The sequence below is a fragment of the Myodes glareolus genome, chromosome 15, assembly GCF_982192425.1.
Source record: "Myodes glareolus chromosome 15, mMyoGla1.1, whole genome shotgun sequence".
Classification (NCBI taxonomy): domain Eukaryota; kingdom Metazoa; phylum Chordata; class Mammalia; order Rodentia; family Cricetidae; genus Myodes; species Myodes glareolus.
The window spans coordinates 46,775,760-46,801,599 of NC_142040.1; the positions used below are offsets into that span (position 1 = coordinate 46,775,760).

At 38.8% G+C, this 25,840-nt stretch overlaps 1 protein-coding gene across 3 annotated transcripts in view; it reads right to left on the bottom strand.

Annotated features, from left to right (window-relative positions):
* Ghr (growth hormone receptor) overlaps positions 1–25,840 on the bottom strand; it is a 236,782-nt gene that overhangs the window by 180,846 nt on the left and 30,096 nt on the right. Inside the window, exon 1 of one of the 3 annotated variants that reach the window (XM_085676691.2) lies at positions 2,889–2,938. The exons of the other annotated variants lie outside the window; for them this stretch is intronic. The gene's annotated coding sequence lies outside the window, so the exon portion shown is untranslated. Of the gene's footprint in view, positions 1–2,888; positions 2,939–25,840 lie in introns of those variants that run through there. 3 annotated transcript variants of the gene reach the window in all.

Consider the following 25,840-nt stretch of genomic DNA (forward strand, 5'->3'; position numbering starts at 1 on the left):
AGGTAGCCAGGTGACTGCACAGTCTTCTACAAAAGTTTGTTTGAAATTAGTCAACATGACACATGGGTAAGTTGCTAGAAGGTTTGGCAGAAACATCCACTTGCTAAAGTTGGTGATTGTAGGTTTCAACAATGTAACTTGTAGATTGTCTTATTTTTGAAAATTTCCCATCTTTAAAGTATCTTTTTCCTCTGGGGAAGAGAGTAGGAACCAAATTCAGCCTCTTCTCTTTCCTGGGAGAGAATCCTAGAGCACAATTCTGTTTAATGCAAGGGTAGGGTGGGTGTTGTCACCCAGTTATGAGAGACCAAAGGCGCTGCTAAGTGCCTCTCAGAACTGTATGCTTTTTCTAGAACAAAGAAATTTCCAGACCTACATGACAATGGTATCAAGACTGAGAAATCTTGGTGTAGAGATAGAAGCTTTCAATTGATGATGGCTTGGTCAAGTTCATGATAAATGAATAAAATAGGAGTTTAGGGGTTACTATTTTCTTTTCATGTCAAATGGACCCTATGAGTAAACATTTGTGGCTTAATAAGTTTTTATGAGAAGCTTCTACATCAGTAAAATGAGAGAAGAACTTTATTTAAATACAAGCTGAGTTAAATATTCTCTACATGCTTTATGCTAAATCTTAGAGGCTTCACTTTTTAAAAAAACTAAAACATTTAGACATGATTGGGTATAACACAGCAGAACTACTGAATTCAGGACCATTTCATGCCCAAATCCTTGTAGCTAAGCACCGATTTCACTATAGTTAACACCTAGCATTCCCCTTCCAGTGTAGAATTGGGACTAAGAACCAGCCTTTTACCCAGCACCTAATACATCTTGGATGTAAAAAGAACTGTGACAGTGTTTAAAGCATGGGACTGTCTCAGAGAGAATTACCCAGTTTTGAAGATGGGACGTCAAATAATAAAGTACTTCCCACACTGAACTCCAACGCTTTGTAAGTGTTTCACTGTAAATTAGTCTAAAATATAACCCACACATCTTTGCCTTTTACAACACATGGTACTGAGCTTAATTGTCTCTTAGTGGCTTTCAGATGTCATTGTGAAGGGTATTATCTGTCAGCCTGTGCCAGGAGCAGTAGTTCAAGTATAGCATTTTTTAAAAAAACCTCAAGTTTCTTAATGCCTTAGTATGTCTGGGGTAAATGATACTTGTTGTTTCAAGTTCCCTGCCTTCGCAAATTCATTGGGCGATTTACAACCTACTCCTATGAGTAAAAGGCTGTGAGGGCCTCAGTTCGCTCATCCAGTCGACCTGCTTAGAATTATTTAGCAAAGATTGGCTTGCAGAGATGGCCAAAGCATGTAAAATATGTGGGGTTTTTTTTTTTACACTTACTAAATGTCTGTATGTTATGGTCTGAAAGCTTCTTTTTCGCAGTTATCTAGTTTTGTCCTTGTAAGAACCCTATGAAGTAGGTTCAAGAATACATTTATTCCAATACAAATGGAGATGACTGACACAGAGAAGTCTTAAGTCGTTTGTATAAGTGGCAGAGTTCTGATGTCAAGCCAGGTGATCTGACCCCAGAACTTTGTTTTAACCACAGTTGAAGAGGTTGCAAAATGTTAAGCTGTGGGCTGTGGGCTGCGGACTGAGTAGAGTCCACATTGACAGGTTTTGTTTGGCTCAGGAGCCAGTAGTAATGTTGGGGGTAACCATCTATACCTGGGCAGCTTGCACAGTCTCTGGTGAATGAGACGGTATCTTTCCCTGAACTTGCACAGATATGGGGTTGGCACCAGGAAAGGGGTGTTGTTTTCTAATTTGGATAAAGGGGCCCCAGATGAGCTAGCGACATCCCTGACTGTCAACACTAACAAAGTGTTAGTGCAATTTCGAGGGAACTAATACTCCCTCGAAACTTCAAACAGCTGACTTCCATGAAAAGGTAAGGAAACCGGATGAGTTAGAATAACACTCCTGGTAGCAACAGTTTCCTCTACACGGGGCTCATCTCACATGTTTATATGAACTGCCAGACTTTTGGGTTCTTCAAGCTGTAGAGCACAGTTGACTTATGGCATTTCGTTTTTTGAAAACCCTCTCCTGCTTCCGTAGCCTACGCATGGTCCTGTAATTAAGGTTCCTCCCTTATGCAGATGAACAGAAGGCTAGTCTAGTTCTCCTGAGCTGACTGATTCCCTCAGGTGACCAACAGGGTGGATTCAGTTTTCCTGTGCAAGCTGTTTTGTAGGACACACTGTTCTCTTGTGGTTCCATGCCTGGCAGAGAAGAGGAAAAGAGAAGGAAAAGAAACATAACTTTGCTGCCGGTATCAGGTGTCTGACAGTTGTTCCACTTGGAGCACTCCCCTATCTACGGGGAAATTGGACGCAGGAGCACTAGCATTTTAAAGGTACCACTGTTTGTTCTCGCGTTTTAGAGCTAAACAAGCATGACTCAGGCCCTGTAGCTTGTGGGCAACTGGGAGAGATGGGATTTTGCTGAGTGGACAGTAAGCATCTGATGAGTGCCAGGCACTTTCCTCTCCAGCTTGAACTTCAGCACATGGCTTTTGTCTCTGCCAAACCAAGGGGATCCAGCCTTCCTGTGCGCTCACCACAGGGATGGCAGCCCTCATCTGCAGCGACACCTGATACACAGTGAGGACATGGATGAAGAGCATCATCGCCTGTCCACATATCTGGCTGAGGATACACTTGGCAATTGCACTCCTCACTGGAGTTCCCTTTATTTGACTGTAGACTGGAGGGAAATCATTTCACCTGATGGATCTCTGTTTCACGCCCACGATATCAGAGAGACTCCAGACCTTTATTCTATCAAGCTCATCTGAAGACCTATATGTGTTTGGACCAGAGTTTCAACTTTTAAGTTTGACTTTTTAAACTGAGACTTATTTGGTGATGATTCTCCCCTGTTTGGGGGTCTTCAGAACATGTTTGTAAAAAATTGAGATGACAATGGACTCAGGTTACTGCAAAAAAAAAAAAATTCATGTCTCTTTAGCAAAAAGAAAATCCCAAGAGTCAATCAAGTGTGTACCAGCTGAGGGCACCAACCAAGAATCTAAGGAAGAAAACAAGCCTTCTGGACTGTCAACCATTTGCATTCATTCTTTACCTTGTGCCTCATTACCTACAGAAATGACGTTTGGGTCTCCCGCAGCGATTTTGTGAACCTAAGAAATGGGCTAACATTGCATGAACTATGTAGCAGAAAGATAGAAGCTCATGCCATTATTTATGAGAAGATAGAATTTACAGTGTGGGAATTTTATTTATTTTCTGAGTCTTGGTATCACAAGGTATGACATTGCTCCCCCCGCCATACAGGATTTTTTAAGAGGATTAATTAAATGAACCATGCATATGAAATTGCCTCTAGATGACATAAATCAATCAATCCAACCAACAAAAACATTATCCTTCATTTTTATTTTTTCTTATTTACCCTTCCAACCATATCTCCGAGTCACGGGAAAATTCACCCAGAGCTACTTGCTACTGGCTAATACTTTTAAAACAGGCTTCTGACTAAAGAGTGCTTTTGACCTGATGTTTGTTGGCACCGATCTGTCCTTGAATAAACATGGCAGTAGAAACATGAAGGAGAGTCCCTTCAATGTCAGCAGCATCAGCCTAAGGTAAGCAGCAGGTTGGACCATGCCAGGCTGAGGCAGAGAGAAGGTGTGGCATTGCTGAGAAGGGAAGGAAACAATGTCTGAGAGAAAGCAACCTCCAGAAGTTTCCCAATCTTCTCACAGTCTAAGATATTTGTCTTCTTAGGAAAATGGAGAAACAAAAAGGAAAACTTAGCCACAGTGTGCTTCCATGTCCCAGAGGCATAGAAACAGAGAAAGACCTGCATTTCTTTCAACATCTAAAAGCATGCATATTATTTTGGCTACCTGCCTGTTCACGTGGGAATAGGTTACTCTTCTCCAGTGCTTTGCACTTTTAGAGTTACATAATTCTACAATTTCTCATTTTTAGCTAGCAGCGTTTTCTTCTTTTACTTTTTATAGTAAATCAATCTGCAACTTAATTTCTTAAAAGAGAGGTCAGCGAAGTTGTCTGGAAAGTATTCTAGGCTTTATTATTCATAATAGCACATATAGGTTCTGTGTTTCCTTTGCTCATTGTTTATAGAGTGAGTAACTAAGTGCAGGTATTATGCTTTGGGAAGGGCTGTGTTTCCATTAAATATCACAGTCCCAAGCTGGTGGCCTACAGCTTTGCAGTCTCTACTTTCAAGGACACTGGACCTGTGTGAAACCAAACAGCAAACATTTGGTAATAGGTTAAGTCCTTCCTGCCAGGAATCATTACCATAAAACAAGCTAAGCTGCAGGGCTTGCCTAAAAACCCATCACTAAGAAAGAAATAGCCTGGCAGGAAAGAGGCATTGGACAATGGAATCAGCATTGCGAACAGCCAAACTCACCAATGCAAAAGGAGATAAGCAAGGAAAAGCAGAGAACGCAACTGGATTTCAGTTGTTCTCTTTTTCTTTTCTCTTCAGGACAAATATGCTCAATTAAAATAAAATACTCTGTGGACTAGAGCAAGGAGGTTACTTTTAAGGACAGCTATTAGGAATGCCTATCAGCCTTTGACTCTTTAAGCACACAAGAGGATAAACAACAGACACAACGTGAGGGCTGGTAGCTGAGCAGAGCCTAGTGTCAAAACATACCCTGTGAGACATCTTCAAGTCTAGCCCTGAGGTTGCTGGGCATTGTTGTCACCATTTTGCTGCCTTCACTGGCTCAGATGCCAATGTTTCACATATTATGTATAACTCGCACGGGGTATGCTGTAGGAAAAGCTAAAGACATACACAGAATGAGATGGAGTAAAACAGCCAGAGGAGGGTGATCAGGAACGGAGAGGCTTTCAGGCAGGCTCGGCTCAGGCCACTCCATGGCTGTGTCATTTGGTCCCATGAATTTGTTTTCACTGTTCTGCTTGAACTCCTGTCTACTTTGCTTTCACAAATAACACTAAGACTTCCACACAGTTTGCAAACAGGCAGTGCTTCAGGCACACATATATACAGAGTCTTTTGATATTCACAGTCCTATGAGTTGGGTACAGATGAGCTATCTGAAGCCCAGAGATGTCAAATAATTTCCTCAGAGTTTACTCGGCTCGTAAGTGACAGGACTGGGAGTGGAACCCAGATATTCTGGCTCCAGACTGTGTGCTCAGCCAGCAGTTTCTTCTGGGGCCACAGGTCTCCCTCCTTGTCCCAAAGCTGGCCTCTGACTAGAGCAATAACCGGAGTTCATCCTCTGATATGTTTGAGTATATATTTGGTCATTCACAAGAGACTTGTCCAATACAACTCTTAGATCCAATTACCAATTTGTAGAAACCAAGGACATTAAAAACCACACAGAAGTACACATGTGGAAACAATTCACAAACAGCAGTCAGTTTTGAACTCAACTCAATTATTTTACTTAATGAATTTCAGAGATGGAGTAAAAGAGAGACAGAAGGGGCGAGGGAAGGAAGAAGAGGGGTTGGATGGGGATATGACCTATAGTTTAAATGCAGCTTTAAAGATTTATAAACATTTGAGACATGTGAGTGTTATTTGGAAGACTATTTAAGCAAAATATAAAAAAGCAAAGTATGACATTTATGAGACAATTGTAATGAACATTATCTGGAGAGTCAATAATTTAGAATTTTATGGTAAAGTGTTCAGCATTATAATATTATGAATATAACTTCAATGATTTCTCTTTTAGAGATTTATATTAAGTATGATGAGTGAAAGGAAATGGTGCCTGGATTTACTTCAAAATAATTATGGGAGGAACAACCGGGGAGGGGTGCAGAAATGATATACGATTGGCCAGGAGTTAACAACTGTTTAAACTGGATAATAAATATGTGAAGGCTATAAATAACTTGGAGATTCTATATAATAAGATCTGTATAAAGTTTAGCAGGAGGAATATATTAAGGCTTATAATTAAGATTTCAGGCAAGAAGAATATTCTAGACTTGCCCGTATTTTATCTGTATGTATACACATAGTTTCTTCTACCTTCGACAGGTATTTGAAAACTTAAGGGAAGCATTTAGAAAGAATGAAGGGGAGTATACTATGTTTGCTCCAGAAAGATAAGCCATGGAACTGTTGGAAGAACCTGAAGCCTCCTCCCTTTGTGGCTATCCCGTGAAAAGCTTCTCATAGCAAAGCATTTAGTCCTTTATGACCTTGTCAATATGTCACCACCTGCTCATTGCCACATGAATTCACTCAGGATACAAGGAAGTATATGGTGGAGGAAAATCATACTCAAAGGTCATAGGACCAGAGACTGAAGAGCACATGCTCAGTGGAAGGAAATATGGGAATTCAGTCATAGAACTGGAAAAAAAAAAAGATCCCATGAAATCATATGCAAAACACGGTCCTAAGACTTTCGTATCGGCACACTTAGCCCTGCAATTTATCAGCTGAACAATCAATCATAGATGAGCAGCTAATGAGGACTCAACATTCATATCTATAAGTCGAAAAACATGGATTAACCACACTAGGAGATAAGTTTATCTGCATGATGAGACAATTAATTTATGCTCTTCAAACTGAATCTGAGAATGCTAAGCTCATTTCCCTTAAAGCATATCTGAAGCCTTACTTAGCCCCGAGCCATGGAGTCTGAGTTTTCCAAAAACAATAAAAGAAGGTGAAATTAATAACACTAGGAAAGGAAGTTCCTGAATAAAATGGAGTGTGAAAAGTGATATATATGCCCTACAATGGAATCAATGTCCCAACTCAGGGCCTGGGTTTCAGATGAGAGTGCTTGAATTTTCTATTGAGACATTGCTTGCTTTGCCCAGTTTTTGTTTCTTTGTTTTTTTGAAGGAATGTCATGGCATGTCCCAGGTTGGCCTCACGTTCATCATCTCTCTGCTTCTTCATAAGTGTAGGAATGATTGGTATAGGGTATTACACCCAACTCCTACTATTGTAATCAATCATTCTCCTGAATCCAAGCTGTCGTCCAATAGCTGTGATAGTTATTTTATTGGGTGAAACACACCTGACATAAAAATGTCAGGTCCCGGTATGCTGTCCCAACTTCTGGAATTCAGAATCCCCAGTATGGGTTTCTGTTCAGTATTCTTAGATCAGACACAGCAGTAGAGCTGCGCCTGAACATAGATACATATGAGACACCAAGCTTCAGACTTGCTCATGCTCTATCATTAGCTCTCCAGCGACATTTTAAGAGAGTAATTTGCCCAATTTACTAATGGCCTGCAAAGAGGAAACAAGTCTTTGGAAATGATGAAGAAGCTTATTAAATGAATGAGTTGACAATACTTTGACCTTAAGTTGTTGTGATTGTTCACTAATCAAGAACTAATTCTCTCTACTTGAAAAGCCTAATTATCATTGTGTTTATGGTTTTCCTTTTGACATAAAGTACCTCTTCACAAAGCATGGAGGTTCCTTAAGGCATTGCCTCAACTGGTCTTGACAAGAGAGGAGATTAATCATAGGAGCAGTCTGGCACCATCTCAATTTGGAATACTCTTCACCAAGGGCTAAATCTTAGAGGGCCTGATTCTAGGATCTTTTGAGTTTTCTCCTCTCCCTTCCCTTTATCTCTCCCCATTTACCTTTTCCTCATTTTCTTACCCCTTCTGTTTCTACCTTGCCCTTCCCATAAGTTACTGGGCCTTTCATCTTCAAAAAGAAGGTTCTTCACAGAGGTTTAATCCTACTTGAGAAAAGTTGCAGCAGGTGACTTAGCTGACAAAATTGCTGTCTAGGGTGGATTTATGTATAAAAAGAGTGGGAACGCAGACAGATTTAACTTCAGGAAATTGTTCAATGGCAGTCTCAGAACTCATTAGTGGCAACAGTTTGGTGTGGAAGGTCCTCCTGTCTGTGTGTTGCTTTTATTGGTTAATGAATAAAGAAACTGGCTTGGCCTATAGCATGGAAGGAGGAAGGCAGAGTTAGAAAGAAGCCATGGAATCACCGGAGATAGATGCTAGGAACTTTACCCGGTAAGCCATAGCCACATGGCGATACACAGATTAATAAAAATGGATTAAACTAAGATGTAAGAGTTAGCAAATAAGAAGTTTAGAGCTAATAGGCCAAACAGTGATTTAATTAATACAGTTTCTCTGTGATTATTTTGGATCTAAGCTAACTGGACAGCTGGGAACCAACAAGTGGCCTTCTCCAACAACAGTTGAAATATTCAATGTAACCTTTTGCATAAAAGAGATACACAAAGATTCCTAACCCTAAAGCTAACCCCTAATCTTAACCCTAACCACCTACTCAAGATCACATCTAGCCATGGCTTTCATGCCTCTACTACAAGTTTTCCTCATGCCTTGAAGATGAGTGTACAAGCTTCTGTTAGCTGATAAACAATTTTCCATTCAGCCTCCATGACCTATCATCTTATAAGTCTGGATTGGGATAATTCCTATGGTTGGGTTCATTCATTCATAACTTTCTCTTATTCTTCTCCCTTCTTTCTTTTCCTCCTTCTTCCTTCTCCTCCTTACTTTTCTCCTCTTGCTCTTCTTCCTCTCCAATAGGATCTGTCAAGCAGAGAGAATTTGAATTCATTTGCTGTGGGAACTCTTTCAGCCAATAAATAGTCTTTAAGGTTACCAGCCCACTTTGGGCGTGGTCTCAAGTACTATAAATGCAGATGAAAAGTGTGCCTGGGCCTCTTGGCTGCAGATTCACTTCCAGTTTCCAGAGCATGCAGATTGCTACCCTTTCTGTGAGTTTATCTCCAAATAAATAAACCTTTGTTATACTCTATTAAGGTTTATTGTAGAGCTCTTTTGGATGTTAATATTCATTAGCTTTATACCCAGCTAATGTTTAGAATCATATTCTAAAGTGTTTAGAATCATATTCATGATGACTTTTGCTTCATGTACCTTTTTCTGATCACACAGTATTACAGAAGTGAGGAACTGTCAATCAATAAAAAATAACTACATAAAGGATGTAACCTGAAATATAAGTGAACCAATACCAAATGAGTAACATATAACAAGAAAAATGTGTTAATAGATGGGAGAAGAGATATTAATAATCCAGTAAACTGACAAGCAACAGTTGAGATGATTATAATCTTAGTGGAAAAACATAGTTAAGAATCAATTTACAAATGTCTACATTTGAGAGGAAAAATTTATATTGACTGTTTGGCCATATCATTTCACTCTCAAATAAATCTGTTAGGATATTTTTTTCTGTGTATGTGTTTCCCAATACATGCAAATTGACACCTCTATTATCCACTCATGGTGTCTGAAAAATCCTTATAAGTGTTTATTAGTTTGACAAAGTGACCTGAATATGACAAGAGTACACCTTATTTCTAACTATTTTTGGGGACTATCACAGCCAGTAATTTCTTGCTTGTCCATAAGAGCAACAACTACTCTCAAGCAATCTACTTCCCCCAAAGGAGAGACTTGGAAAATGTGTCAGTTTCCTGCCTGTGAGATAACATTTGATATACTGGCCTATTATCTAGGAAAAGTGGCAGATATGCAGAAGCTGAACATGATGAGGGAGTGTCCAACATTGTCAAACGGAGGAGCCAAATTGGAAATTAATTATAACCATCTATGTCTTTTGTGGTGACAACCAAGTCACTTACCAGAAAGAATAAATGCATTTTTTGTAGTACCAATAGACACCTTCATTGCAGTTAACTTACCTATAAAATGAACAATGAAGTGGTATAAAGATTAAGTATTTTAGAAAAGAATTTCTATTGAAATTTTCAGTAGTTGATGATATCATCTACTTGGCCAAGGACTGGTTTGTACATTTAAGTTATATTACACAATAGTGTATTTTTTACCCTTACATGTGTGAGAAGCTAGACTTATATATTTTTTATTTAATCTCTTAATGTCTAGAAAAGAGTTATGAGTGAATGCTTAGGATTGCACCATGCTTTATTTCTTGGGTTAATTAATTACATGGAGGTATGCCATCCTGCCTTCTGGATACTGTAACTTTCACATATATGCATACATGCTTAATGACACTTACAGAACTTTAGACAGACAACACAGGAGATGTCTTTTCAATGTTTAAAATGATAAGCATTAGTTTCTCACAATGAGGAGTGTGAACTGGACTTCATTACTTTTTCAAAGTAGAACTATACCCACCATAAAGGTGGGTGATGTGCTAAGAATTCATGACCTATTTCTTGATTTTGAAAATGACTACACCATACGTCTAATCTGCCACTAGTTCCAGGACAAGAAGAACAACTTGAGTCAAGAAGCCTTAGTTCCACTCTTGGTGTTGGTGTTTTCACTAGTTCCTATCAGTTCCTTTTGCTTTTTCTATGTCCCTAAAATGGCTCAGTTGAAGAACACATGAAAAGAATGGTCATGAAAGGTATAATTAAGCATATGTTCTCCTATAGGATAAACATTCTCTCATTCATTTATTGAACATCCATTAGCACATCCTTTTTTTGGTTGCAATGAGGGATAATTTCAGAAGACTTTAACTTCACTTTCTTTTCTCCAAAACTTTAAGGTCAATCTCTGAAATGAATTGCCCAAGCTAGTTATGTAATACCGTGATAACTGACATCTACTCAGTCCAGATACTGATGGGCATCTACTCAGTCCAGATACTGATGGAAGGTACACAGCACCCCATAGTCTAACCTCTTTGTTAATGATAATATGCTTCATCTTGGCAAATGAGAGTGAGACAGTACATTTAATGTGTTTGTGTGTGAAAAACGGGCATGTTGGCATATGAAAGTAGTCCTTCAGCCAGCTGGAGGCTGGCTCAGTACATAAAGGTGCCTGCTGCCAAGTCTGAGAATCTGACCTTATTCCCCAGAGCCCACGGGACAGCAGGAGAAAACTGAGTCCTATAAATTCTCCTCTGACCTCCACATGTACACTAAGGCATTCATGTGCCCAGACACATACACATAAAGTCAAGCAAACAATGCTTAAAAATCATCTTAAAAAGAGCAGTTTAAAAATATCTCTTTTTCTCTAGTTGTATATACATTAACAGACCCTGCCTTTGTTTGCTGCTGATCACATGAGTAAGGGACAGACAGTGCATGATCTTTCTGATTGTATGTCATATTCTCCTACATACATCAATGGACACTGCATTCCATCAGAAAGTCCTAGGTGTGGCTCTGAAACTGCGGATCTCGTCTATCCAGACAACCAAATAAAATCATTTTTAGGCATGAAGACAATTTTTGATTTTTTTCTTTAGCAGAGCGTTGAAATGTTTAGATAGGAAGTAATTTTAAAGAATTGCTCGATAGCCAAAATTTTAAAAGAATATTCTCAAAATAGCAGCTTTGTGTAAATGTGGTATCCTCAACTGCTTTACACACAAGCTGGCTTTATTCTAAGCAAGAGCTTTGTTTCATCAGAGAGAGTCTCCTCTCCTCCCACCTCTGCTGACATACTTGGCAGCAAAGACTGTTTTCAGTCTACAGAGTCATGGAAACAGAAAACGCCCCGTCACTCATCAGTGGGGAGGCTTAACTCTCCGAAAACACCATTTCCCACTTTATCTCAAGTGTACCAAATAATGGTGTTTCTGCGCGGTGCTATAAAGCTTACTGTTAGCACGTCCTGCTTTCCCATTGCACGTTCTTCTCATTACTTTACTTGTGGGGATCTAAACTATTTCTGAAACTATTCCTTGGTGCCTCCACCCTTTAAATACTTGCAGGCTTATCTGTGGTTGAAGGTAGTTGTTGCTCATTGTATGCCAAAACCTTTAGCCAGGGAACAGAGTGTTTGGTTCTTGTACTTTAAATTTGTATGTGCATAAGATGTGTAGTTTTGGTTTTCTTAGGGATATGCTTAAATTGTAATATCAAAAACCAAACTCTAAAATAATAGCATTGAACAATTTTAAATATACATTTTCCAAAATATTTTTCTGAATCAGATGAAAGTGGAAAGCAGAATTACAAACAGCATTTGTAACCATTATTTTACAATTTATCATTAACTAATCATGTCTAAAAATAACCCTTTCTTCTACGTGTATAGACACAGCCTTACACCCATTAGAATTACAGCCTATTAAAGGTACCTCCTCTGGGAGTTAATTCTGTCTAAACAGAAAGCCAGCAGCTTTCCACAGAAAACACTCCTCAATATCTTTCTATTCTTTGAAAAAATTAGCAATGGAGACAGACCCTACTCAATTTTTAATGACATTGTAAAGCACAATACTTCACAGACCTATCTCATTTATTTCTGGTTTAATAATAATAATAATGAATAATAAACAGTTCTTTCCTTATATTTCCCCTTTGATTTGTATTATATTCTATGGCAATCCTTTCTATCACTGTCCATGACTTGGATTTTCTGGCCTCATAATGCAAATCAACCCTTTGCTTAATCATTATGGCATCCTGCATCATCTAGTCATCCGAAGAAAACCAACAGGCTTATCAGTAAGTCTATAAAGGCAGACTTAAAAACAACCCCCTTTCTCACATTCTCTGTCTTGTCTTTCTTTCAACACAGGGCTGGGGAGATTGCTCAGGGGGTAAAATGTTTACTGCTCAAGCATGAGTCATTCATGTGGATCCCTAGTAGCCAGGTTAAAAAGTCAAGCATGGCTGTGCACATCTGCAATTTCAATGCTAAACCTCGCAGAGGCGAGTTGGTCAATCACTCCATCTGAAACAGTCGAACTCTAGGTTTAGTGAGAAACTTTGTCTAAGATGTAGGAAGGAAGGAAGAAGGGAAGGAGGGAGAGAAAATGGGAGGGAGGGAGGGAGCGAGGGAGGAAAGAAGAAAAAGGATGATGTTCAATAGAAGAATAGGAAAAGGTCCAAAGTTGACTTCTGCTCTCCATATGTACACACACGGGTGAGCACACCCCTACACACATGGTACACATGCAAATTTCTTTCAGAAACAGAGTATAAAGAAAAGACAGAACTATCTGAACATGCTGTGGGCAAGAAGGGAAGGAGGGGAGAAAAGAAGCCTAGTCAAAGTTCTTCTCTCTCACTAGAACCCATTCTTCCATGAATCCCTTGTCTACCTGATGCTCTAGGTCTCTATCCAGCCATACTCAAAACTTCCCAGTCTGTCACTTTGAACATGCCACACATTCCTGTTTTTATTCCTTGTTAGCACCTACACCTGTTCCTGGAATGTCCCATCCATTTGCCTAGTTCGTGACGAGCCGGCTTGATGTCTTAGCCTAGTTCTAGCCTACCCTTTGAACTGCTGCCTTGTTGCCTTCCTCCTTGAGGCCCTCAGGGTACTCTATACAGCCTTCAAGTAGCATGCCTCACATTCTGCCTCTGGAGCATATGCAATAAGATGTACCTGTTGTAGAAAATCAGCTACCATGTAGCAATCCAGGTATCCTGCGATCATTCCCAATTCTTCATGTTACATGGCATTTGTCTACATATTTTATACAAGAAGAAACTGAACTATGTAAATTTTATGCAATGGATTAAGACCTTATTTAGATAGAATTGATGAATTCAGTATAATTCAGAGTCATATAGTTTTGAAAAATATGTCTGCCACTACTTTTGGAAAGCAAATTATTTAAAGTTAGGTCTGTGTCTTATTGCCTGACTCCAATTTTTATTTTATGGTAATTTAATGAATATTCCTGGAAAACTTAGATTTAAATGATATGGTATTTACTGGAGGCACATGGAAAGAGGAAGAGGAACAAGAGGCAGATGAAGAAGATTCTGGGTTAAAATTCCTACTTATAATCTAGAAAGAGAATGGACAGGCATGGTAACCCAGCATCACAGAGCCTTCTGCTTGACTTATAAGGGCAAAGTATTGGCTCCAGTGTTTACTGCTCAGCTGATGAATTGAGTGGGCCTATAATCAATCTTCAGTGGATATTAGAAATGCTAAGACAAGAGCTAACGTCATTATTACTGTCCAGAGGGAACTTCTGTTCTTCTTTTTCAGTAAAATTTAATGTCTTTCTTCAGACCTACTTCCAAATCAAAACCTTTATTTCCTTTTAGTAATTGAATTGTCTGATGGTTTAACAAAGAAAAAAAATGACTTTGTAAAACAAACCAGCCTTAGTGTTATAGACTAAGATAGACCACAGTCTTACAAAACTGTATTTCAGCAGATATATTTATGACTACCCTTTCTCATGCTCTACAATCAGAAGATAGGGTACTTTGTTGGTTTTGACATAAGATGGGAGATAGTCCTGACTTTTTAATTTTAATTGTTTGTTGCTATATGTGTTTTATTTTATTAGTTAATGAAGAATTAAGCATTATTATAGGGTTTTTATAAACAAAATGTATTTGTTGTTTTTCTTTTCCCCTTTATTTATAAAGAAAAGATATAAACAAAATTAATATAATTGAAGAATATTTGTCAAAGGGACTTCAATTCAGAAAGACCAGGAATGGCTTTAAGAGGCCAGTTAAAGCTAAGAGCATTGCTAACTAGGTCAGTATGTCTATGAAGAACAAGTCTTTTGACCATTTAATATTGAACTGTTCATTTGCAGGCACAAAAAAGTGGAATACACCAATTGATTGAAGCCATCACAGCTTCCATGAGCACAAATAAAACTGGGCAGAACTCACTGTACAATGTGACTCTGCTAAGGTGGTTTAGATTTCTCTGCCAGGGCTGCATCCCAGTTTACACGGTCTTAGTATAAAGTCCTTCTGTGACAGCATTGTGTATCAGAAAGTGGTGATTCCACTCCTGAGAGTCACTGTGGTCTTGGGTACTATACAACTTAATCTGTCTGGGAGAAATAAAATCAAAGTCACAGGGATCCAATGAGCTGTTCCAAGGTTTCATTGAGTAGATATCATCCCTCTTTAGTATCGAGATGGAGCCACATTGTTTCATAACTGGGAACTTTATTTCAGGATTCCTCTCCCAAATTCAAACCAAGAGCAGGTACTTGCCCAATTTTCATAGTCCTCTATGTGAGAATAGGTTTTCCCAAAAATTTCCTTGTTAAATTTTTTTTTAGAATCTTTTACAGTTTTTTTTTCCTCCGTGTTTTCCTTACAGTGAAAAATAAGAAAGGATATCTAAATGAGATTTAGAATCCACAGCAAGTAGGAAGGGGAGTTTCTTTAGCTGAGAATATCCAACATGCTCTCAAGTATTTTTTGTTTCTGAGTTTGTCCCACCTGGAAAGTCTTATTTATGAAGATGAATGGCCATAACTTAAAATCTGCACAAGAGAAAATAAAATATATAGACAAAATAATTCCTATCGTGCAACACAAGAAATACATAGAAGGCCTTACACAGAAAGAAACGTGGCTAAAGACTCAGCATATCAGTAACCACTAACCCTATGGATAATCTGAACAAACAGAACCTACCATCTAGAGGAACATCTAGATATCTGATGTTATCGTGGATCAATAAGTTGATTTGTAGTCTCTTCTCATTCTGTTCCATTACAATGCTCTCTTTTTGGTGTCATATTTCATTACCTCTATTTTGTTTTTCTCTTCTTCTTCTTTTTTTTTTTTGAGACAGAATTTCTTTGTGTAGCTTTGGAGCTTTTTCTGGCACTCACTCTGTAGACCAGGCTGACCTTGAACTCACAGAGATCTGCCTGCCTCTGCCTCCTGAGAGCTGGGATTAGAGGCGTGGCCACCACTGATCAGCTCATTATCTCTATTTTCTGACAAACTATATAGTGACAAATAGGTATACTATTTAAATTAGCAAAGATACTGTAGGACAATGGTCTTATATTGTTTAAATAAAATGCTGATTGGCCAGTAACCAGCCAGGAAGTATAGGCAGGGTGACCGGGCAGGAAGTAGAGGCAGAGTGACAAGAACAGGAGAATTCTGGAAAAGAGGAAAGAGTCAGTCTGCAGTTGGCATCTATACACAGAGGAAGCAAAACGAGAATGCCTCCCTAATAAAATGTACCAAGCCACGTGGCTGACACAGACAAGAAATATGGGTTAATGTAGGATGTAAGAGTTAATAAGAAGCCTGAGTTAATAGGCCAACCAGTTAATGATTAATGTAGACCTCTGTGTTTTTCTTTGAGACTGAAAGGCTGTGGGATTGGGCAGGACAGAAACCTCTTGTCAACACAAATATGAGCTGGGTGTGGAAGTTTACAAGTACAATCTCGACATTTAGTAAGCTGAGGCAGGAAGATTTGTACAAAATTGAGGGCAGCCTGGGTTACATAGAGAGACTATGTCAAAAAAAGGAAAATAAGGAAGGAAGGAAAGAAGGAAGCAAAAAAGAAAGTGAGGTAGGAACAAAGAAGGGCAAAGGGAAATTAATCACAATCGAATTAGCCAAAATTTCCAGAGATGACAACTTTTGTTTGTTTAAATATGTCTTTCAAGAGTTTTGTTAAAATTAACATAATGAATTAATAGTGAGTTACCAGAAACAGAAAATACTATAGGTTGAGTAATCCCAATGCCAAAATCTAAAATACAAAAGGTTGAAAAACCAAAACATTTTGAGTAAATGACATGATGCCACAAATAGAAAATTCCACAGATGACCCCAATAGATCCAGAAAAGAAATTCCTGAAGTGATTAATAAAATTCAAAATCACTGTACAAAATTACCTTCTAGCAAGGTGTCTATAAAACATAAATGTATTTGTATTTAAACTTGGATATTACTCTCAAGCTATCTCATAAAATAAGTACATATCTTCCCTAACCCACAAATCTATAATCTAAACCATTTCTGGTCTTAATTTCTTCCTCTAGGGGATACTGAGCCTGTGTTAGAACCATGACAGTACTGTATCATGAACATGTGGTTGGGAAGAAGATGACTCATTATAAAGAATCAAGATTAATTACATTGAGCACAAATGAAGAGTGTAAGTGCTCATTAGAAGGACAAAGCATCCTTTTGCAACAAAGTCCTTAGTAGACAAGAACAATCATTAGAACGCAGAGGGTTCATTGCAAAATGTGTCAACATGCACTAGCATCCGATTCCCACTTCTACCTTACATAAAGGCTGGAGTGCCTCTCCTACAGGGCCAGCAAGGAGAACAGATTCAGCAACTTGACCTGAGTGTGCTCTCTGAGAATTTGCTAGATTACAGAACTATATGTAGCTCTCTTTTATGGTGCTTGCAGCCTCCTCCATAAAAAATTAAACTTGGCTTCAAATTTTGCTCTTTAGAGACTGATTTCCGATATACAAAAGCCCAGTTCCTGGTCATGCTAACAAAGTCCTGAAATCAATGAAATGAGATGTAAAGATGTATGGGTAAGGAATTGGCCTGAGAATGGCCTTCATCTGAGTTCTCATTCCCAGTAGGGGAGTAAGGATAGTCAACAGAGGATTTTGCTCATTTTGAAACAGGGGCTTTCTATGTAGTCCAGGATGGTCCTGAATCCCTAATCCAGCCTCAAAACTGCTGATGTCCTTTGAGGTTTTTCAGAAGAGCAAACATCCTGTCGCTTAGGGTGGCTTAGATAGGTGGTTCTCAAACTAGCTGCCTGGGCATCATCTGTGAGCTGGTTAGAAACAACAAACAAATAAAACAAATCTAGATTTGTGCATCTTGATCCTGATCCTACTGAATCAGACTATCTGGGGAGAAGGTGCCCCCAAACTATGACATAACAAGTTTTCCATATGATTAGTTATATCAATGTCTGAGAACAAAATGTTTTAGAACAGGAAATGATCACCTGCTGAGAGTAGAAGTGTGGAAATCTTGGAATTAGAGATTTATAGCAGCTGCCTAGAGGAATGTGGAATGGAAGTGAGAAATCAGAAGCCACTAATACCGTGTGTGAAGTTAGCATATCTTCCTGAATTCAAATCTCACTGTGAGCTTGCCTCTAAGTTCTGTGGACAGCAATAAGATGTCTATCCAAAACTATATTCTACTTCTTATATGGGATACTATCCCTCAGGAATGACAGGTTGGTTATAATTTAGAGATTTCTCATGATTATCATGCACTGATTCAGTGAAAACAGCAAAGAGGTAATTTACCTTAGGACAAATGGGGAAGGAAAATAGACTGGAGCAAAGTTGTCATGCCCAATGTGAAGCTTTGACTAGCTGTGAATCAGCCTCAGCTTCTTTTTGCTCGTATGTAAAGGTGAACCCAGCATTCCATTACTCAAACAGTAAAGGAGGGAAGAAAAACAAACACACACGTGGAGCCACAATAGAAAACACACTGTGATGGAGATGATAATGATTACATTGGTACTGAGAGAGCTGCAGTTCTAATTAAAGTAAACAAGGAAATATTCAGAAATGAAGGTTCAGTAGAACTAGACAAGGAAGGAGGAGAAGAAGGTCATTAGATGAATGGGCATAATGGAAGCGTAAGGAAGCACACAGCCAACCTAGGGACTGGAAACACCCAAGTGTAGATTTATAATGCTGAGACCATGGGGAGGGAAACAGTCTTTTTAGCTTTAACATCAAGTTTTCAAATAAGTTTCACTAGTCAGAAAATAATAGGGAAATAGCAAACTGCCATTTATTTTTCTTATTTTTCAATAGTTCACGGATATTAAATTTGGGCTAAGTGCCCCCTTTGGAGTCCTTCCCGACTGAAGTGTGATTTATGAAAGTAGTGTCCATCCCTCAGATTTTCCGTACTCCTAACGCGGAAGATTATGGGCACGTCTGGGGTCGCTTTCAGAGGTTGCTTGCTGCTTTGAAAATGACTGCCTCTCTGAGGCCAGAATTTAAATTGATTCCATCATAAGAAAGAACACACTGTAATAAATTTTTTATTAACCTTTTAAAAGTGGGCCAACTTTTTATCCTCATAGTAAAATTCATATATTGAATCTCTGGCAAGGAGCCCCCGCTAAGCACCCCTTTCCTGTCTTGGGTCAGGTCTCAGAGGACCTGAGCGAGCAGAAACCAGCTGTCCTCTTGAATTGAAAAGCAGTTCTCGGATCCCCGAAGCAGCTCCATTGCACAGAGGAGCAGCGGGATCTGTTCCTGCAGAAGGGAAAGCAAAGAAAGCATCCACTTCACTGCGATCCAATTCATGCTTCAGGACTAAGCAGCAGACAGATCCATCAGGTTCCCACGCCTTCTTCCCTCTTCTTAGGTCCCAGTCAGACATTACAGCATCGAGAACCTTTGAAAGGAGGAGGCTTATGGGGCATCCTCACTGTGGTTACTGTGGTCCTTGGGAGGGCCGTATTAGGAATCTTAGTTTTAGGTAAGGAATTGTATGACAGATGCCCAACTAACCTTGAAGATTTAGTCCAAAGAGCATCCCTTTCCTGGGTTTTAAGTTCATATTGGTGACTCACATGCTTCTCCCTGAAAATGCCATTTTTGGTCTTTTAAAGGATGTGTATGGTCTGAAAGCACTGAAGAAGGAATGTTCTCCCGGAGGCACACACTTTCAAAATACACATTTTCCTACATGATGTTCTACGGGGTGGCTGTAAGCATGGTTATGCTCTTACTTCATGCTCCATATAGAGACAACAGCAAGAGAGGAGGGTCCTAAATATGAGATAAAAGTTTGTTTCAAATCCCTCGCTTGAAACACAGCCCATATGCCACTATTCTGATTTTTAGGGCAGTGCGGGTTTCTTTTTCTGACAGTGTGTTTCTAGAATGACAGTATTTGATATTTATGAATTTAAGATATTTATGAATTTAAGGATTGATCACCTGCTACTTTCTTTGGAAACTTGCCTTGATGTTCCTGTTTCAGTTCCTGCCTCAGTTCCAGCCTCCAGGTACCTGACTGAAATGGACTTTCTGCCTTGCCCACCCAAGATGGTGGACTGAGTCAAATAAACCCTTTCCTCCCCCAGTTACCATTGGTCATAGTGTGTTAACACAACAACAGAAAACATAGTCCATCATTGAGGGAAGCCAAGACAGAAACTCAGGCAGATCAGGAATCTGAAGGCAGGAAATGACACAGACAAGCCCTTGGGGAAATGCTGGACTAGTTTGCCCTGCAGGACCCAGTCAGCCTGTTTTCTTATGCAACACAGAACCACCTGCCAGTGGGGGCAGCACCCACCATGGGGTAAGCCCTCCCACATCAATCAAGAAAATGCATATAGAGACTTGCTCACAGACTTACCCCATAGATGAAATTCCCTCTTCCCAGATGGCTAGTTCGTGACACGTTGACAAAATACTAACTCACAAAGCAAGAATCATTGACAAAAAAACTAGCTCACGAAGCAAGAATCAATCTCTATTTACTAGTTCACTTTAACCCAGATGACTTGATTTCTCAAAAGAGATATAATTAAGATCAAAGACAAGAGGGAAAATATTAGAGAAACCTATTTAATTTTTACGTACTATTCTATCTAAAAACACAAGTTTCACTACTCAGAAAACTACCTATTCTTCTAGTCATCTTTTTGAATGCATGCCACCTTCACAGACTGTACCTTCTTAAAATGTCCCCCGTTTTTACGCTCTTAGTAACCAGAGCCCACTTCTTCCCTAAGGTCTTCATGTCTTGTTTTCTCATTCAAATGGTTTTTTCATTGTGCGGCTAGCCTCAGGTCAGAGAGGTATTTAGATATACTTCATTCAGAAATAACTTGCCAAATAGCGTTGCCTGCTTTGATGGTATACTCCTTTATTTTCAGTTTTAGTTACATGAGATTAATCAGCAGTCTAAAAAAATGCATAACGGAAAATTCTAGAAGCAAACAAAAATCAGTTTTAAACTGTACCCCTTTCAAAATATGGAGAACTCATGCCAATGAGTCCAGCTACATAGGACATGCTACCGGCCTGTGGTGGACTTAGTAGGTTTCTCAACTTTCAGGTTGATTGTCAAACTATCACAATGCCATATTTAAGTAAAATATATTTTATTAAGAATGGGTCCCAAAGCATAGTAAATGTAGCACCAACAACCTGAGATGATCTAAAGTGCTTTCATTAACTATAGAGATGAAGGCTCTAAAAGAAAGAAAATAAAGAGTATCACATGTCAAAGTCACAGAGCTCTACAGTAAGAACAAATCATTTGTGAAATTATAAAAGAAAAATAAATTTGTGTTAGTTGTTTGTTCTGTTGCATATAAAACTGCAAACTTTATGACTCTAGTACATCTAAGGTTCAAGGTAAGATGGAAAAGTTATTAAATTACAAAGTTCTTTACTCTCCCAAGTTTCAGGCATCCATTATAGGGGTGAGGAGTACTCTTACAGTATGTCTTCTGTAGCTATGCAGAGAAACAAAAGTTAACGATCTGCAAAATCTCGGTAACTGCAAAGTGTAACTTTTAAAAGCCTGATCTGGATCACATTGCTGACAACAGCCATAGCCCATTGCCAACCAGAAGCAGTCAGAAGAGGCATCGTCTCACAAGTATGTTGGAGAACTGCTATTTCAATAGAAGGTTCTCGAATTCACTTACCCTATTTTTGGAGCTTTGGTTGAGTTTGAGGATTAATTAACCCATCGGGCAATGTATTGCACTTTGTATTACCATGAATTCTCCCAATTAGGCTAAACTTTGGCTATTCCCTATCACATTCAACAAAGACCTAGAATAAAAAATCATTTCTACAGAGAATATTGTTTTTGAGGGATTCATATGTCCCCCACTTAGAAAGAGCTTCTATCTTTCTTAGACCAAAGCTTGAAGCATTTACTTATTCTTTAGTCATGATAAGACTTTTAACAATATCTGATGTAATCAGAGTACCAGAATCCTACCATAAAGACCCTACAAGATGAGATGCTCATATCTCCCATCCAACAGTTGGACTCTGAACTCATAGCACATAAGCTTGCTCAGTTGTCATTAACTGAATAGCTACACACAAAAGCTCCATCCTTTATAGGATAGACTGCTCCTTTCAGGACAGATCCCACATTTAACAACTCTTTCTTCTGCTTGCTCACTTTCAGGCCTTGCCTCCAACCCCTTCCTACACTGGAAGCATCCAATGGTAATTCTTTCCTACTCTATTCATGGCAACCTTTCAGATGCCAGTACCTTCAGAAACGATGTTCCACTTCTGTATCTCATCCTCATTTCACTGCTTGGCATGGGGTCTTGTCCTTGAAGCATCATAGCATCCATTTTTAAATGTTGTTTTTTTTTCAGTATCTGTTTTAAAGCATGTGACTTAGACTTGAGGCTCTTAACCTAACTAAGGTCTGACTGTAAGTATTAGTACTATATGCATTTTATTGTATGCAATAGTATTCATAAAATCAACAACGGAATCAACTTTGGGGGCAACTCTTGTAGATGTTTGGCTCAAATGAAATTATTACTAATTACATGTAAAATGAGAATATATACTCTAAGACAGGTTGTATAAACAGAGCATATCACATGTCTTCAGAAGCAGTTTAAGAATATTAAAATGATCATCTTCTAACTGATGTTTAAAGCATGGGATTCCACCATAACACCCCCACAATGATATGATTTCAAGTTTGTCATTTTAAAGTCATCAAGCTTTGCCTAATGCTCATGAGGTTCTTCATTCACTATTTGTCAAAGTCCTTCTGTAGTTAAATCCTACTGAATCTTCAGTGAACAGTTTCCACCTCCCACCCCTAAAAGATAAATTGTCTGACTCAGGTTAATATTTCCTAAGTTACTTTTAATTTTTAACATTATCTCCAGAACATGTAAGAGTTCACAAAGTTCACAGTAGGCATTAAACAGTTAAGCCATTGAGTAAATGAATACTTGGTTCCTATTCTCCCATCCTCCCATTGATTGTTTTAATCAATGTTTCATTCTCCATACCATCCCTAAGAGCTAGAGTACTCCATTAAAGCATTGGGCCATGATATACATTGTTGTCTCAGCAAGGAACTGGTTCTGTTACTTCTAAGCAAGCAAGCAAGCAAGCAAGCAAGCAAGCAAGCAAGCAAGCAAGCAAGAACAAACATCAAGGAACTTCCTAAGCTTCTCAAGACTTTTGTTGGTCCATCTGTTTAACTCTAACAGTTCATATATATTTAAACAAAAACACCTGGTCTCTGTTACTCAGCAGACCTGGGTCCAGGCATTGAACAGCCATCAATGCCCTTAACCCTCAGGACAATCAGATCGAAGCACAGGGAAGCTGATTTACTCAGGGTGGTGTATCTCACATGTGTTGGAACTCAGAGCTGAATTAGGAAATCTGGCTTTCATTTGCTTTCTTATCTACTGTCACGCTTGTTTTCATAATCTGTGACATCACAGTGTTAAGTAGAAAGAAAGATTGCTGATCACACTCTAACATAACTGTGTCTCTTACTACATCAAAAATGGTTTGATTTTCTACAGGTTTTTGGGTTGATACTCCTCTGTGCTACATTTATTTTTAAAGTTACCAACCAATGAAAACATTAAAAAATACTGAGCCTTGAACATAGAGTGGATGCAAATTCCTTAAGTGAATTTGGATTCCTTCCAGTCACAACTGTTGGGAATATTTACCAGAAATGTTAAGGACCATGAGAGCCAGTTGACCTATTGCCAAAACAACAGCAAATCAAAAAAGCACTACAGCAGACATCAAGAATTCGAGGGGAAAGGAAAAACGTATTTCCTCAGAAAAACATTATAGTGTGGGTATTTCAGAGCTAAGCACTGGTGCAAATGGGATGCAGGCAGAAAGGCACTCAATTATTCCTAGGGAGTTTTGAGGTGGACATGGCAACTTCTCCCTTCACAGACAAGAAACCTCTGAGAACTTAATCCTGATTTCTCTCTCTCTCTCTCTCTCTCTCTCTCTCTCTCTCTCTCTCTCCCTCTCTTCCTTCCTCTCTCCCTCTCTCTCTCCTATAGACGGTGAGAATGCATAAATCTAATATTTCCTTGATGTCAACAGTCTGATTTACCTGTTTATAAAGATTCCACTACAGTCAACTATACACTGACCAAAACATATTTGGAAACTTTGCATCTGTTATTGAATATGTCTAGAATTTTTCTTATTATTATTCCCTCAACCACACACTAAAATTATTTAAGTAAAAATTTACATTAGCTTTGGTACAATAAATTAACCAGAGATGATTCAAAGCATCAGTTAATAGAGCAGGAAACTCTTAACCCCAGGATCGTGGGTTTGGGCCCCACATTGGGTGCTCATTTTCAGTAATACTGAAGAGTTCCACAATAGCCCAGAATGGAGTATAACAAAGGTTTATTTATTTGGGGATAAACTCACAGTAAGGGTAGAGATCCACAGTCCTTTGGGTGAGCTGGGAATTGGAACTGAATCCAGCAGAAAGAGGACTGTGCAGGTTTTTCATCTGCATTTATAGCACATGAAACCACACCCAAAATGCCCAAAATGGGCTGGTATCTTAAAGGCTATTGGCTGAAAGAGTTGCCACAACAAAGCACAGGAGAGGATATGTATAGCTTATATGCAAACTTTTGAAATATCTATTTTGATATGATATCTACTTTTGATATATATTTTGATCAGCTATCAAACTATATGATATTACAGTATCTGCCAAATTGCAAATCCACTAGTATTCCCACAAACTATGGGAATGGAAGAAATCTCATCATACTTACTTTAAAGGATCTGGTGCAAGGCTTTATTTTCCAAAAACTAAGAATAGGATCACCAAAGCTATAAAAAAAAACCCTCAAGAATGGAGCTGGGGATATTGCTTACAGATAGACCACTTCCCTAATACACATGAGATTCTGGCTTCAATTTCCAGCACTGAAAAAAATGCAATAGAATTAAAAGTGCATGGTGTGGAAGGAAAATCAGGTTGAAAGAAAAATAGTTACAGAACACCAAGTAGATTTTTTTTTTACTTCAAAGTTATATTCTGACTTAATTGAGTGGTCCCTGGCTACATTAAAAGGACACAACAACAAAACAAAATAAACCAACAACAAAAACCACATGAGCAATGCATGAAGCCAGAGTCCCGAGGAAAGCATTTGTGCTTTTGTAGTGAATAACATAGCAAGTACTCTCTTTCAGCTAGATCTAAGATGTGGGAAGGCAGTGTTTAAATTCAAACTTTTGTCCTTCTGAAAGAAATTCATGCCAATGAATATTAGTCACGAAACAGGTACTGTTGGCTTTTTGAAGGAACAAAAGTCTGATTTAATTTGAAAGAAGCAGCAGGGAACACAACAGCAGAACATCTTGTATTCAACTCATGTTATCATTAGAACCGTCCTCCAAGATTCTGGAGGATAAATTCTAGGAATACAAATATAAATTTGGATTTAACCTTTGAGAGGTTGAAATGCTCCTCTGGCATATTAGATGAGGAGTTTGAAGACAGGGCACTTAAAATTACAAGACGCCATTCTGAATGAATAATACAGTATATGTGGATAGGAGAATATTTGTATACAAACACTCCCTCCCCACTCTCAGCCCCATTGAAGAGGTGAGACAGTTAAGTTACAGTCGATAAATTATCTTTCGGTGTGTGTATTAGTTACTTTTCTGCTGTTGTGAGAAAACACAATAACCAAGGAAACTTACAAAAGGAAGAGTCTCTTTGAGTTAAATGGTTTCGGAGGGGTAGGAGTCCATCATGACAGAGGCACATGGAAGCTGGAAACATCAGACATGGCAGCTGGAGCAGGAAGCCGAGAACTCACATTTTGAACCGTATGCACAAAGCAGAGAGAGTGAAACAGAAGAGGCTCAAGATTTTTAATCTCAAAGCCAACTCCCAGTGACATACTTCCTCCAGCAAGGCTGCCTTATCTATACCCTATATATAGATAAGGCAATATATCTATATGCCATCAGGTAGGGACCCAAGTATTCAAGTGCTTGAAATTATGGGGAATATTTCTCATCCAAATGGCCACATCATGTTTTTCTAAAAG